The 16941-nt window shown below is 34.6% G+C and overlaps 1 long non-coding RNA gene across 1 annotated transcript; it reads right to left on the reverse strand.

Moving 5' to 3' along the window:
- Positions 1-689: 689 nt before the first annotated feature.
- On the reverse strand, positions 690-16149 carry LOC117691389 (uncharacterized). Its single transcript, XR_010709868.1, has 4 exons — positions 15979-16149; positions 5170-5359; positions 1434-1544; positions 690-751 (listed from the first exon to the last, which is right to left on the reverse strand). It is a non-coding gene; the product is annotated as an uncharacterized lncRNA (long non-coding RNA).
- Between the last annotated feature and the right edge of the window lie 792 nt (positions 16150-16941).

Genomic DNA, 16941 nt, shown 5'->3' on the forward strand with positions numbered 1-16941 from the left:
AGTTCATAAAATTGCTTGTTTCTGTCATTTTCGTCTAAAAAAAACCTTCCACGCAAAAAAATAGTTCCCCCAAAACTTGTCTTTTTCATGAATTTAAATGGATTTTCTTTATGAGTGTTGTGTTATTACAAAATAATAATCTTTTTGTGATAATTAAATAAATAAAATCATATTCATTTGAAATATAATGATCATATGCGTAATGAAATCAAAACGTGTGGAGCGAGATACCTTAAGCGCGGTATTTAATTTGTTGTTGTTTTTTGCGTTTTTGGAGGGGGTGTGTGGTGTGTTTAAAAACCAACGATATCCAAAAGTAAAGTTTCTGTCCTTAAACGTTAATAAATGGTTGTATTTAAATATAATAACTACACTGCTTGTGGATAAAAAAAATCGTAAGATTAATATGCAGTACGTGTATTTCACTGCAATATATGTGTTACCCTCTCATCTCAACAAAAGGCTGGTCAAGCATTTTAGAATACTCATAACTGAATTTAGTACTTTCATTTTGATATAAAAAAAAAGATAACTGACAACGGTCATGTATTCGAAAAAAGTTTAAAAAGGAAAATTATCAGACAAATTGCTAAACTTTCATTTACTGAATCATATTTAAGATATTGAAAATTATACATAAAGCTAGTATAGTACTAAAGTTGGAATAATAGAAACTGTCTTATTTCTGTTTACCTGTTACAAGATGGCTCGGCAGTAAAACATCCACTTTCAACAGCAAAACAACTTTGGTCTGTAAAGAAACGTAACAAAAACAATAAATAATTCCAGACTGAACTGAAAGTTTAAGACGCAATTAATTTGGATTCTCAGAATTATACCTTTGTTTAAACGTTGACATTACATATTACACATAAAAATACCAAGCTCCTCTAAGAAACGCGTTTCAATGAAAAAACAAACCTACACCAATTGCTTACCGACGTACTAAATGTTTTCAAGTAGATTGCAATAATTTTATCACCACTATATATATATATATATATATATATATATATATATATATATATATATATATATATAGATATATATAGATATATAATAAAAGAAAAAAAGCAACACTAACTGCAAAACATAAGCGCTTTCATTGTTAAAAATCTTCAGACGTCTGAAGATTTTTAACAATGAAAGCACTTATGTTTTGCAGTTAGTGTTGCTTTTTTCTTTTATTATTTTTTTACCGGACACTGAGAAAATACTTTTATGATTTGGAAATATATATATATATATATATATATATATATATATATATATATATATATATATATGTTAAACCGAAATTTTATTTATATTCATCAATAAGAGTATGTGGATATATAAGTATTCTACAAATTGTAAGCAGTACATTTCTCTTTTGAAGCATAGCTATGTGAAGGTTGCTTTAAACTTGATAAAATATTTATGTAAGAACTTACATATATAACTTTCTGAGGACCTGTGAGTAGAGTTAGGACATCCTGAAATAAAATGGACGCAGTTGTACCCACTTACTTCCGAAGAACGGTTGATTAAATATAAACACACCCCTGAAAAGAAATAAAAAAAAAGATATCATGAAGAATGTTACATGTACTTGAGTACCCTTTGATTCAAATAATAAACATATCAAAGGTTCGTTTGAAGTAACAACGTCTCAAAATTTGACACAGACCTACTCTATTTTGCGTCCTAGCTTTATATGTTCTGCTGCTAAAAAATAACCATCAGATCTTCCTATAATTTTTTTTATGAATCGTTAAGCTATAAACTTCAATTTTGATGAAGAAAAAATCCATATATACCTCATTTTTTAAAAAAAATTGTGCCTTTTTATATTATGATATAAAGATAGACTTTTAAAGAAGATTAATACAGTATAAAAATGACCACGACCATCGAGCCTCTTTTAATGACGCATACTGACAATCTTTTATTAAGAAATTGAAAAGATGAAATTTTCAATTTCCATATTCTGTTTTTTTATCCATGTATTAACGTGGCTAGATATACGGGCGTTTCCAGATACTTTCGGATTGAACTACGAGCTATCTACAGGCATCGAATCATAAAACAAACATCTTGGGACAGAGTCTAAGTTGTATGAAAAAAATGGCAATTACAAACCGTCAACTATCTCAAAATTCCATAACACGAAATACAAATTCAAATCAGAGCAACACGGACCTCCAAAAAGATAGAGGTCGGATCAGGTGCCTAGGAGCTGTGAGCATTGTCTGCTGACCGGTCACACCCGCCGTGTGTTCTTTGTCGTAATCGGAAAAAAAACCGGAAAAGTCCGTAGAATTAGGAGATTAATTATGGTCTTACAATTAATATGAAAAAAAAACAACGTTATTTGATTTATAGGATCCTACGATATCTGATTATGCAATTTGAAACTCAACCGACTTTATCATCCCTATCAGTTCTGTTCTCTTTGTTCTGTTGCGTTTTAAATAAAGAACTAATCCATTTATTTTCTCCAGCGCATGTTCTGAGACTTGCTTGATATATATTGGTACTTATTGACAAACGATAATGGCATCTATGGTCAGTTAAATTACATTGCTACAACTTACAAGCCCATAAACACATTGTGATTTTAATGATATAAGAGAAACAAAGATATGTATTTGTTATAGCCAATTTAACATTATACACATTTTTCCGGATTAAGTTTGAATTTTTAGAATATTCCGGATTTCTGCACTCGGTTTTGTTATTAGGATTTTTCGCGGGACACAAGCAGTTTAGATTTTTCCTAGGTCTGTGCTGAATACCGTTTAGATTTACCATGTTTACTATGTTTGTTTCTACGAAAGAAAACTTTTAAGTAGGTAACTTTAACATGAAATCTGCTTGTCTATTGTTTTGTGCAGAAAGTTATGTATGAACGATAGGTATAAATGTGTAAACACAAGTGTTCAACTGTGAAGATGCATTTTTAGTAACATTTTAGAATGTTGGTACGAGTGATATATCTAGAATGTTAATATAAATTTAAAGGTACAAGTATCATAGTAGCATGTTTCTAGTGTATGATATATCGGAATTTAAGGTTTCATTTTTGGCATGCGATATTTTGTGCACTCAACCATAGCCATACATATATGGTCATTCATTTTGAATTGTGTGATTTGCTAGTAGTACGAGTGTCGTTATATTTGCTAATTTAATAGAGCATATATATAAGTGAAAATATTGTTTACAAGAACACATGGCATATATTTACTAGAGTGATATTTGTCATATGCTGAGTGTGTTTTGTTTGTTTATTCATAGCATCAAACTTACGTATTTTTTCTTTGTATTTCCAGTTAATCACATCAAGTAACATCACGTGTCATCAAATCAAGTCACGTCATCAAGTCATAAATTATCATACTAGGTTTTCAATGACATAATAAAGATGTGCATTAGCAAGAAGTTGCATCTTTATTAATGATAGTCAGTACAGTATTGGTTGTTTCACTCATTATTTGTAATTGATTCTTTTATCAATATTAATATAAATCAACATTGAATTATTCTACACGTTTGATTCGACATTATATGGGCATGTGCTGACAATACAAGCGACATTTTATCTGAATACATTCGGGGTACTAGGATTTCCAGTCAACCATCTTTTCTTGTTTTCCGGAAGTCTATAATATCGCCACGCAAGTAACGATACGTCCACAAATAAAACTACCAAAAGTCATCATCAGCAATATATTAATTATTTTTACACAAAATATTAACTGGAAATATCATAGATTTGCAAATTATTTCGTGTTAGAATCAATGTACTTGCTATTCCCTATAGGTTAAATTTGCACGGTAAAAATACTGTTTAATATTTCTCATTTATGCTAGGGTCTTAATAACCAAAGGAAATTGACAGCCTGTATATTGATAGATCTGCAATATTATAAGCTTTGAAGATCTGTACACAATCAATCAAAAGAAACATTTGTTGCATTTTCAGTCCCTTCAGTTTGGAATATTTCGAATTACGTGTATACACAATAATGGCAACCGAAGAAATGAGGTTTACCCCAGTTGTGAATTGGATATTTTTCGTTTAATTGCTTTTGTTTGTGGAAGTAATTAATGTCATTACAAATCGAACTTGTTCATGGTGACTGATTTAAATTCTGGCTTCAGCTCATTGTTTTTATGTTTCAGATAGCGTGTATACAGACAATGCATAGAAGGGATCGAATTTTAAAGGGGCATGGCCACGATTTTGGTCAAAAATTTTTTTTTTTTAATTTTAATGGTAACAATGCTTAAGTAAGGCATTTTAAACAGGCAACCAAAATTTGAGTGTCATTTGATGAGTTATTAGCGAGTTACAGAGCTTACAATTCTTTGCTATGTAAACAAAGCGTTTGTTTACATTTCTAATGTTGAAGGTAAAACTTTAGTTTTATGCCTAAAATAAATGGGTTAATCGTTTGGAACTGTTTATTTATGCTTTAAATGAATAATTAAACAGTATTTTTAATAACAAACCAGCTTTAAAAAGACTTTGTACTGGTATATTGAACCTATGTAAACAAAAACAAGGCACTAGCCTTGTTTACATGACGAAGAATTGTGAGCCCTGTATCTTGCTTAAAACTCAACGATTGGCACCCAAATTTCATTTGATCATTAGAAATGCATTCCTAAAGCATTGCAAATAATAAAAACAGAAAAAATACAATTTGACCAAAATCGGGACCATGCCCCTTTAAAAGTCAAGAAAATTGAATAAAATAATGATTTCTTTTCTTGTTCAACCTCTTTGGAAGTGGTATAATATGAAAAAATAATTTTTACTATCAGTTTTTGCCAGTAAAGCTAGTTCTACTGATTCAAAATAACCGGAAATGATCCACAATTTGCTAAAGCAATTATAAAAAAAATAATGAACCTTGTCAAAGTCACCATTTTGAACGTGTTGTGACACATATCTGTTTCCTGACATAATCTCTTTTTTGTCGATACCAAACAACATTTTCTATACAAATTTTACATATTTTGCAACAAAGATGTAAAAAAAAGTTTCGAAATACACCAAATGACTGAAACCCTATAATGATGATGTACTAAAACTACTATCGTTTTCTTTTACCTAGCAAATGTAACTATTTAAACGTTACACAGCATTCAAAGATTTGTTAGAGAAATATGTTTGATTACCTTCCTCTACCCATGCAAAAGGATATATGTAACAAAACTCAATCAGTTCTGTACGTTGTTCATTTGGTAAACACATGTAACCGTTAGTCTCAGTACAGTTGATGGCAGACGACCTCTCGTCCCACTCTGTCTGATTTCTAGGACAGTATTCTGTAGAGTAAACTGGAAACTTGTAACCCTCTAATTTTCGCTGAAAATTAGAAGAAGATATAGTTCAATGCATTTGCATTTGAAAAGCAAAGCATATTAACTTTTTTGTACTTTAAAAGCAATATTCTTTGATAATACTATACTTTGACCCGTGCACGCACGGGTTGGCATTGCATATGATATCCGGCATTTACAAAAAAGATACATCTGTTGTGTTTGTGGACTCCCCGTACGGGCTATATAATAGCCCGTGACGTCACCACGCGGGAATATGCACGAGGAGCATTCTACCGCCTGCAGCCAGCGAGAGAAGACGTAGGACGTGCCAAACGAGGCGACAGGCAAGTCCAGCGGCAGCCCACGGATATTATCAGTGATAGTGACTGAGAAATACTATATTGGCGCCCAACTCGAGGCCCTGGACTTGCCAGTTATTTCGAGGATTTTTTTTTTCATGTAGAGTAAAGCCTGTATCATTTTGTTTAGAGAGTTTGGGTAAATTGCGTTGAGGCCGCCATTTTGGGGGCCACCGCGTGGTCAGCTTTCCTGTTAGTTTTTGTAAACATTGAGCCAGTTTTAGCTTTGTTTGTGCTACTTGCTCTGATTTATAATCATGTCATTTGAAGAGGCTCTGTCTGCTAATGGGTTGAATGAGAGATCGCCCCGACTTATGTCTAATGTTCAAGGTAGGGATGATATGTCACGGGGTATTAGGCCCGGCTGTGTGTAAAGGCTCGATCCCGTAATTATTGCTAAGCAACCCATCCTTGGGGACTACAGGCCATGTTAGGGTAGGCTATGTTGAAAGATTACATAGGTCCTCCCCATGTTTGGGTTGAGTCTCCTGAAAGATTTGAGAGGGGGATGGGTGATACTATAGACCCTGTTCGTTTGTCAGCCAAGGGTTTAAGTTCGCCAGTAGGTGTTAGGGACTTTGTTCCACCTAGTGACTATTTGGGGTTCCCAATGTCACAATGTTCCCATGAGGCCCTTATCCCAGGGGAAGCACCCACAGTCGGGGGTAAACCCTTTGCTTAACAGCCAATGGAATGTACTGAGGTTACTACGTTAAGCCCACCTGATCCTCGGGGGCAAACCCCAAATTTGTTGGATTTTGATCACATTACTACCAAGGATTCACCCCCCCCCAGTTTTCCAATGCCCACCTAGCCTGCACGGCCCGGATGCCAGTCATCTGATAGCCAACCTGTCTATTCACAAGGGGTTACACCAGAGTCTATGGATGTAGGTCAGGGGCAGCAGTATGATAGACCAGTTGACTTTAAGCCCCAGGTTCCATCCACCCAGAACCCCTTGTCCCCTGCTTATCCACAGTCTCAGCTCAGTGGTGGCCATCGGGATGATCGGTATTCACCAGCCCGTTTAAAATGGGCGGGTGTTTGGATCATCAGCCTAGTGCTACCAAAATCCGACAACCTGGAGTAGGCCGAGGTATAAGGATGTGCATTTTGATGGGTGATCCAGCTGGAAACCATTCCTGCACAAATTTGTTAGATTGTCACAAAGCCAGCACTGGACAGAGACTGAGCAACACGACCAGTTCTGCTTCTTCCTGGAAGTAACTGCTAGCGAGCACTACAGGAAGTTCGACAAGCGCTTTGGCTCAGCAGCGCCTGATTTGGCCCACCAGCTCAATTTCCAGTCAGCGGGCCGAAACAGCAGTGAGTCCCTGAGGCAGTGGTCAGACCGGGCACTGACCTTGGCTACTGGCGCCTTCCCCAAGCTTCTGGATGTTCACACTCAGGCTATACCCCGTCTGTGTTACGGGGCAGAGAACCGGGAGGCGGCAGACCTGCATGCCCTGGATGGCCAGACCAAGACCGTCGATGAGGCTGTTGACCGAATGCAGTTCTACCAGCATTCCCGACGGAGCAGACCCCCATGCGCTAGCTACCATGCAGTGAGGAATTTGGTTGTAGGTGAGGAGTCGAGTATAAGAAATGGAAAATCCGAGAGTCAGATGCGGGAGTTGAAAAGCCGAGTGCAGCATCTTGAGAAGACCCTAAAGGAAGTCCTCTATTCGATCCAGCTTGGGATCCTGTTGACTTGCCTCCCTAGATGGCAACCTGGCCCAAGGACAAGTCAGTGTTTTAGATGTGGAAAGACTGGACATTTCCGGAGGATTGATGAAGCCAGTTTGAGGAAGCACCCGGCAGTTGACGGTGAATCTGGCAAGGACACCTCTTGTCCCAGCATAAAGCACATGAGGAGGCGTGGTAGGTGTAGGATGCGACACAGGAGACCAAACTTGCTTAAGTCCTTCTCCACAGATCCCTATGTCCCAGAAGAGGAAGTAACTCCAGTGGACAGTAATTGTCGCCTGCAAGTGTCGTGTATCAAGGTGATTCCTACGGAATCCAAGTGCCCTGAGGCCAAGGGCAAGGACGACAAAGTGGGAGACTCTTGGCCCCAAACCCAGGGGGCCGTCTCTGATGATCTGTTTGTAATTGCATCTCGGACTGCCAGTACAGCCAAGCCGAAAATACCAGGGAGCAGTCTTGAGACAGCGGTGGAGGATGCCCATGTTTCTGCAACTAGGAACTCCCTTGCTTGGGAATCGGTTGGAGGAGGACAGCCATTAGGAGCAGCACCAAACTCCATTCAGGTGTCCAGACTAGGCTGACGGACGCACGGAAGATGCCATCATCGCCATCTGGATTGTGCAGGGCATGTCTCGTGGATCAGACAAAGTAGAGCTGCCCTCCCTAAACTGGAACCGCAACCTGGAAGAACGACTTGGACTGTCCCTGGATTATCCTTTTTGTGTGTGGAGGCCCTTGTCATTTAGACGGGTCCTGCTCTAGTGTCTAAGTATCCCGCCTGTTGCCAGTATTGGCGTTACCGCAGGTTCCCTGGAAGTTATCCCAGCTGTTGCTGGGATGGCGTTCCCACGCCCCTTGTTATTCGGTGGCCCTGTTGGTACCAGACATGGACCTACTCCCCTCAAGGAAAACGGAGGGGAGTGTAGTGTTTGTGGAATCGTTCCCCGTTCGAGCTATCTAATAGCCCGTGACGTCACCACGCGGGAATATGCACGAGGAGCATTCTACCACCTGCAGCCAGCGAGAGAAGACGTAGGACATGTGCTTGACGAGGCGACAGTCCAGCGGCAACCCACGGATTATATCAGTGATAGTGACTGAGAAATACTATACACCGAAACACGGTATATTGTTGACATTTGCATAACCAAACTTCAAGCCTACGATAATGCTATTAATTTCACTACACTCTGCTGAGTTGGAATAATCAAATTGTGTCTCGGGAAAGGCCTTCACCACAGTTAAAATGCCTCCCATATACCCGTAATGTAGCAGAAAATTGCAGAATCGCTCCAAAACTATTTTGGAGAAAAAAAGAGACATAGATAACATTTTGTGTGTCTGGAGAAAATTAATAAAGTTGCATTGAAAATAACAGTCAAATTGTTCATAACCAACCATTTTGAAGCTGTAAATACCTTTCTTCGAAAAGTTTAATTCCATAATTGCAGAATTCAACATATTCCAAGTTTTTACACACCATGTTGACATTCAGAACTCTCGGAATTTTTTTAATAGTAAATGCACTGTGTAAGAGTTTTCTCCCGTATTTTCTTTGATGAGCAGAAAAAAAATTCCAATGAAAATTAACACGCATATTTTTTATAGTTTCCAAGTTTATCCATGCAAATGTGATATTGTGGAAAGATAAAATAAAGAGCCTCCCATGGTTTAGTGTGAATGTAATGCGCATGCGCAAGATTGTAAAATCCAAAAAATTCAGATGATTTCCGAAAATTTTTCGTAAATTATTAATTAATGAAGCTTGAGTGAGAAAAAATAAAAAAACAAATTGGTAATCTTCAAGTACCAATGATGTTTAAAATATGTAAAACAAAATACAGTACTCTTACGATTTATCGGTATTAAAGCTAGAAAATTCTGATATAGTAGCATAGATTTGCTATCAAAATATGAGAATAGATTCGCTAATATCTTTTTATATTGTTGTTTATCATAATAGCTACGGCATTTTGGGGCGACGGATGTAAATAATATCAATTGAATAAGTTGATAAACTAAAATTATGACTAAATAATTACAAACCGGTGTATGTGTACTAAGAACATTTCAAATAGTGTCATAGTTGTAGAACTTTAATGCATACCATTGTATAAAGTTGGTATGTCCTCATTTTTTTTGTAATACCGTAATTTAGGCTTAATATTCCATAAACAACTTTAAATCTTGGAGAGATGGCCCACTATAGAATATACATTTCCATGCACAATATTTGAACGCAACAGGAAAATCATAAAAGTTCGTAATCATTATGTTTATACAGAATCTAAGCTTCAAATTTGATCATTTGATGCCATCATAACTTTCTCATTTTTTCTATTTTTTGTTAATTTTTAGACACTACAATTGGAAAATTTTGTTCTATAATTTAAAAAAAAAATAATTTGAATTATGAATTTGTATTTCATAATAGACAAAAAGGCATATGCAACATCTCACTAGCTCATAATTTTTCATTTCATTATATTTTAAAGCATTATCACCATAGACAACAAGGACAATATTAACATTTTTCAATCTACAACGTGAATCAAACGTTTTAGGTAGTTTTTATTGTTAAAATTAAACGATGCGTATCAACCTATTGTTCACTGACGCCATATGTAATTTGCAATGGCCTACTTACAAGCGATTAAGTCGCGCATGGACGTAGTGTGTTGATTTTATTCCATCATTAAATTTAAAATGAAAGTATATGAAAGAAACTACATTCAATTTTTTTTATAATCATTTCAATGTTCATTCGATACTCATTCTAGCTATCCAAAAGTAGAAGAATTGAAAATAGAATAGTGGGTTCCCACAAACACAAAACACAATTCCTTACACAGACCCCTGCTTTCTCGTAAAAACTGTGCAACTTTGAAAATGCTAGGTCTTTCTCTTGCATGAACACCCATGTGTGCTACATGCTCTTCTCTTCTTACAGAACTTGAAACGGAATCATGTCTATAAATGATGAGTCATTATAAGGTAATATAAAATACCCGTGAAAATTCTTTCTAAACATATTTTTCAATAAACAAAGAAATTGCAGAGAATTTAATGGAGTTAATTGTAATCCTTTTGTCTATATATATATATATATATATATATATATATATATATATATATATATATATATATATATATATATATATATATATATATACTGTGAAATCATTAAAATTCGTGGGGACCAATTTTCGTGGATTATTTAAATTTTACAGGTTCGTGGGGACATAATTTCGTGTATTTTCTTATACATACAAAAGGACTATGACTTTATAGCCCTAATTTATTAATTCGTGGGGATGTTAATTCGTGGATAAGAGGTGGCCACGAATTCCACGAAAATTGAGCCACCACGAAATCTAATGATTCCACAGTATATATATATATATATATATATATATATATATATATATATATATATATATATATATATATATATATATATCAATCATACCTTCGAGTTGAATAAAAATATTTGTATTGTACTAATTTACATTAAGAATTGAGTAGAAGTGTTGTAACTTTGATTCTCATCTTAATAGTTAATGACCTAATTACCATTCATAAACTAGTACTTTTGGCAGAAATAATCGAGGTAACACAAATTTTGAAATTTCAAATGATTTTGTAGTGTGCTGTATTTTTTTAGGGCATCATTTGCCCCTAAATATGTTTTAAAATAAACGTAGTTCACTAAACATATCTTACTGTTAATAAAAAGTATTCATGTTACAAGTGGTTTACTTTAAACATAGTTTTGTTATAGATCTCATCAGAGGCATTGTAACAACAGTCATCAAAGACGATATTTAATATATCTTCAATATACAAAGAGCAATTACCAATATGGGTATCGTCCATTTCAAAATTTAATGTTGCGCTCTTACCTTTTCTTTAAACAGCAGTATTAAATACTAAACCAAAAGCCATTGGTATTTGCAATGGCCGCCATTTGATTACTATAATACACCAGTTGATATTATATAAATAGTGCCTGTTTGGGAGGGTAACTGTTGAAATTGACACTCCGAGAAAACCATTGTAACCGACGCGAAGCGAAGGTTGACAATGTAACCGACCCGAAGCGGAGGTTGACAATGGTTTTCGAGGGGTGTCAGTTTCAACAGTTACCCTCTCAAACAGGCACTATTTATTTTATTATACTGAATGTCTTATTTTTAAAGAAAATGTATCTGCTTTTATATACAAATGAAGTGAATTTTACGCCGAACCGTACGCGCATAATTTACGCGCATTTAACAATCCGTTGTGTTACCGTTGCTAAGTGTGTTGCTAACGCTGAGGGTAATAGAAAGAATTACGGTACCAACTGCGTCTAAACCAATCAGATTTCAGTTTTTAACATGAAAGTATAATAAACTTATATACATCATTCAATATGAAAGGACATTTGAGAAATGGCTTTGTAAATTAGCATTAGAAATAGTCAGTATTTATGTTAGTTATCCTTTAGAATAGGCTTACATACTTACTTCTCAAAAGATATGGTGCATATGTTGTTTAATAAATGTTCAGGGTTTATAGTTTTATATTTGCATATCCATTGTTCTTTCCCACTGTAAGTTCATATGGAGAAACTGCAGTTATTTTTCTATAATCGCAATTGCTCTGTCTGTATACTATGACGTCATAAAGGTGTGACGTCATATACTTTTCCATGACGTTATAGATTTTTAAAAACCACTATACGATACAGAGCAAGCGTTCGCGAGCGCTCGCCAAAATTTGTGTTGCGGGTATAGGGAATTTTGGCGAGCGCTCGCGAGCGCTCGCTCTGTTGAACAGGCCTCATGTGTTTTTCTCAAACTTAACGAGGCCGAGTACAGAACGAGTACGCACGCTTTCGCGCAGCGTTTCATTTGTATTGTGACGTCATCTTTTTGCTTTGTTGACGCCATGGCGTGATAGTTTCAACTGCAGATATTCAGCGAAATTTGTTGAAAATAGCTCGTTTGATGTGTAAGATTGATATAATATTGTGGAATAAACATAAATGTCTCGAAGTATAAGCTATATTTGGGCTCAGGTCGAAAACGTGAAGAGGGTTCAGCAAGCCTAACCCTTTGTCATGTTTTCTTAACCCGCCTAAATATCGCTTAAGGTCAAGATCTAGTAAATGAAAGATGCCTACAGGTTTATGAAATTCAAGATATAAAGTCTTTTAATGATGCTTCATAACAATATCTTTGTTTCATAGACTGTACCGGGGCTTAAATTTTTGGTAGACATAATGAAAAATCATGTTTTAAACAACCATTTTCTATGAAATATGAAGGATAAAAGTAGCAAATCTTGGAGTTTTGTCCATTTTTTACTAATAAAATATATCTAGAATGCTTACAGTCTCTCCAAAAACGGCATCTAATAAGCTCTTGACCTCCTCTTTAAAATGATGTCAAATTAAATATAGGTACCGGGATTACTTTTCCCGTGATTAAATATAGAATGTAAAAATATTGTTTTATTTTCTACATAATTCCTTTAAAGTCGTAAAATACGGAAAAGATTCATCAAATCAATTATGACGTCATAATGGTTCTAGCACCAAAAAGACAGTCTGTGATCATTTACTAGATCTTGACCTTAATTCATTTATTTCAAGACATTAACAATGTATTTTATATTAATTACCCTTAATATGTGATGTTATATATTTATTACTTAAATATGTCGTAATGTTTTAATAACACAATAAAGATCACCATTTCCGTCTTTGTCAAATAAAAAATAGCCATTATCTGACAAACTTGGAAATTGGGCGTACAAAAAAATAACTTTGATAAGAGCCCTGGAACAAACCAGGAGGTAAAAGGGTTTTTTTATTTGACAATTTGATGCCTTTTAGCAATAACTTTAATATGTAGAACAAAAAAAGAAATCCCTAGGGCAGAAGTTTAAAAAATGTGCAAATTTGGTACATTTCAAGCAAAATCCCATAGGGTCCTATGTTAAAAATTAACAAACTTTGAGATGACCCCTTAAACAAACGGTGTGGTAAATATCTTATTTTTTTTTATCTTAAAATAATAAAAATTAATTATAATATCACTTGAAATTCTTGTAAAAAATTTCATTAAAAAATCTAGGGCAGAAAAAATTAGACCCGGCCTCGTTAAGGATGTTGTTTACTCAGGGTTTGAGTTCGGATTGTTATAAAGTTCAATGTCATGAATAAAATTTGGTTTAAACACTAAAAATATTTATGAAATGAATTATTGTTGACAAACCAATCATTTAATATTTAGGCCCTATTCGTTTGATGAGATATCGGCGCTTCTGATTGGTTGAAAAATTTCTTTGATACCTGCATCAATAAAATTTTTGCCGGATCTACTTTTCTCAACTGTTCTGATCTAACACTATTTATAGAACGGTAATTTCCAAGATAAACAATGTCAACAAAATGTAAAGTTGCGTCTTTTTTATTGTCAGCAAACAAAATGCAACCCTGTGAATATAAAAACTTGAAAGTTTAACCTTCAAAAATAAATAAAACACATTGTTTGATTCACGAAATAGAAAATTAAGCGTCTTCTCATGATTTCGTCTGCTTGAGATCAATCAACATTTACAGCGAGGCTGGCTGTTCCTTTTTGCAGGAATATTATAACGAACATATAGGCCTATAAACTTTCACGGTAACACTGCTGTTCAAATTTGGTAACGATAATTTTTTTTAATTTACACACGTAGATGATCGGTCATCAGAATAAGCGTCGTAAAGAAAAGCTATGAGTACTCAGCAATGCATCAACTCCTTCGGGGCATTCCAAGCGGCAGATATACCATTTTAGTACATCACTGGCTATCTAGTTACCACAGCGTTTACAAAAGTCGCTTATACATACTATTCTTTGTCGACATGTCAGCTATTTTCGTCCACGATCGCCTTTCCTTGGATGGTTATGTCCAGTTGCATATTCCAGCGATCTCACATGAAAACTAGTTTTATTACGAGTTTTTCTGCACAGTGAATAATATCACAAGCTATCGCATGTATTTTCCTTTCGTTTTCAATTTGGCCGGTTCAGATTTTAACTCACAATTTGTGTTTAATCCATTAATTCAGCACAATAGCTCTGCATCAGCTGAAGGCGAATCCATTTTGAATATTGTTGCTGTTGTTGTTTTGTATTCATACGCGCCGCTTCATTTACATTATTTACATTTCTGATCAATGACACTTCACATTTTTTTATTTGAAAATGTTTTATTAAATGATAAGAAATGAAGATAATAATATTTCTATTGATCGACGTATCAAAGAAAAAAATTGACCGGAAAACTTTTTCATCAATGCACTACGCGCATTGATGAAGTTTTCCGGTCAATTTTTTCTTTGATACGTCGATCAATAGAAAAATTATTATCTTCATTTCTTAATTCGATATTTTTACTATATTATGGAATTGGGCTCAAACAAAGTTGGACTTTTAGCAAAACAGAGGAAATTCGGATTAAAATTTTCAGATTATGTTTTCCACTGACATATTTTTAGTAGCCTAGTACTGTAATATTCAAAATTAAGATTTTATTTGTTAGTCAACATAATTTTGCATATTTTCTGTTGGTTTTCTCTCACTTTTTTTGTTTAGATATTCGAATTACACACACTACAAAAATATCGAAAAATGCTTAAAAACGATAAAAGGCACCATATCTCAAAATTTTGATCATTGACCTCATATAACGTTTATGCCTGCAAAGTAAGGTCAATATACCTAGTTTAATGCTATAAATATTTTAGTGTTATCATCATTCAATTTTTTGTAAAATTGAATCAAAAATGGGTAGGAATTTAAAAACTAATAGAGGAAATTCGGACTGGAATATTTATAAAAATTGTGAATGAAAGCTTAATGCTTTGTGTCTGTTTAGTGTCACTGCCATTCATAAACTGTGTTTCATTTTTAAAAGAGTTTAACAATTATTATTATTTTCACAATTAAGAAAATCCCAATCATAGTGTAAAATTTTTAGGGACTTTTCTTAAATTTTCAAAAAATATTCAATGGCCGTTATCTCAAAAAGTAGGCCATTGACCTACTTTTTTGAAAGTGAAAAATAGCACTACCATGATAGGTCTTTTAAACACAACAGATGGTTTTTCATTATCATCAGTGGAAATTTTTTCCATTCTGAGTAAACGTATACTTTTATATAATTTATGTATTTTATTAAAACAAAATGTCAAGGTCTAGGCTAATACAGGGTATTTGCGAGTGGTAAAATGCAAATATAAGTAATAAACAACGATTATTTAGTGAACATGCCGTTATGAATAGCAACTGCTCTGCTTGCATATTTTCCATGATGCGCTAGCGCCACAGACACTTGTTTCTGAGAAAAAAATGTACCCTTTAGTATAAAATTATTATACTAAAGGGTAATTTTTTTCCCTCAGAAACAAGTGCCTGTGGCTAGCGCCCATCGTGGAATATGCCAACAGAGCAATTGCTATTCATAACGCCATGTTCACTAAATAACGTTGTTTATTTCTTTTAAAAAAGCAAATGGAAAGTATCATAATCTTGTTTAACGGAAAAATTCTTATACTTACAGATTCGTAGAGTAGAAGAAATGAAAATAAGAGTGTTCCCATCAACACAAAACACAATTCCCTATATAGACCCATGCTCTCTCCTTCAGGACTTTGTGAAAACTGCGCAACTTAGAAAGGGTTGGGTCTTTATCATGCATGAATACCCAACTAGATGAGCCTATGTACTGCTCTTCTCCTATTACAGAACTTAAGACGGCAGTGGGTCTTCAAAATATGCGTCATTTAAGGAAGTTAAAAATACCCGATGTTTTTAAAAAAAAAAAAAATTCAATAAGCAAAAAACGTGTTTTGTCCTAGATTCTCATGGATGGAAGACAACCTGTTTTTCTATAATTCCGAGTTAATTCATGTTATATTATTTTCTTTATCTTGGTTACTTATAATCAATGGGGATAGTTTATGAGGTGTGCTTTTGATACATGTACCGTGTTTCTGCACCCGGTTTCCACTGAGAGAAAGCATTTGGCGTCTCAATCTTTACATTTACTGAACCAAGCATCTCACCTCACCATAGTTTCCTGGGTTACCTATTATTTATTATAATTTTTACATCTTATTTCTTATAATAATTGATTGTGATTGTAATTCATACATGCATGACAAGACATTTAATCTACGCAATCCAGTGAAACGACCCAGCTATCGGCGTTAGAGTATTTTTAACTGCTTTTAGGTTAATCGTTACGCTTTTTAAAGGAATTTTTATTCTCTTTAAACAATATTTATTGCCGGCGAGCGAAGCGAGCTCTAAGAACCAGTGTGCGCGGGAAAAAGAACGAGCTAAACCTACAGTTCATCAAACAAACATTTTTGTCTATAGTCTGTCCCAAGATATTTATGCAGCACATTTGGACGATTTTTAATAAAAATACACTTACCTGTGAAAGAGGTGCAAGTGAAATAGTTGAAAGGGATATTTTCCAAGATATTTTCATTGACACATTATCATCTTTCACTCGG

Source organism: Magallana gigas, chromosome 9 (assembly GCF_963853765.1).
Source record: "Magallana gigas chromosome 9, xbMagGiga1.1, whole genome shotgun sequence".
Classification (NCBI taxonomy): Eukaryota; Metazoa; Mollusca; class Bivalvia; order Ostreida; family Ostreidae; genus Magallana; species Magallana gigas.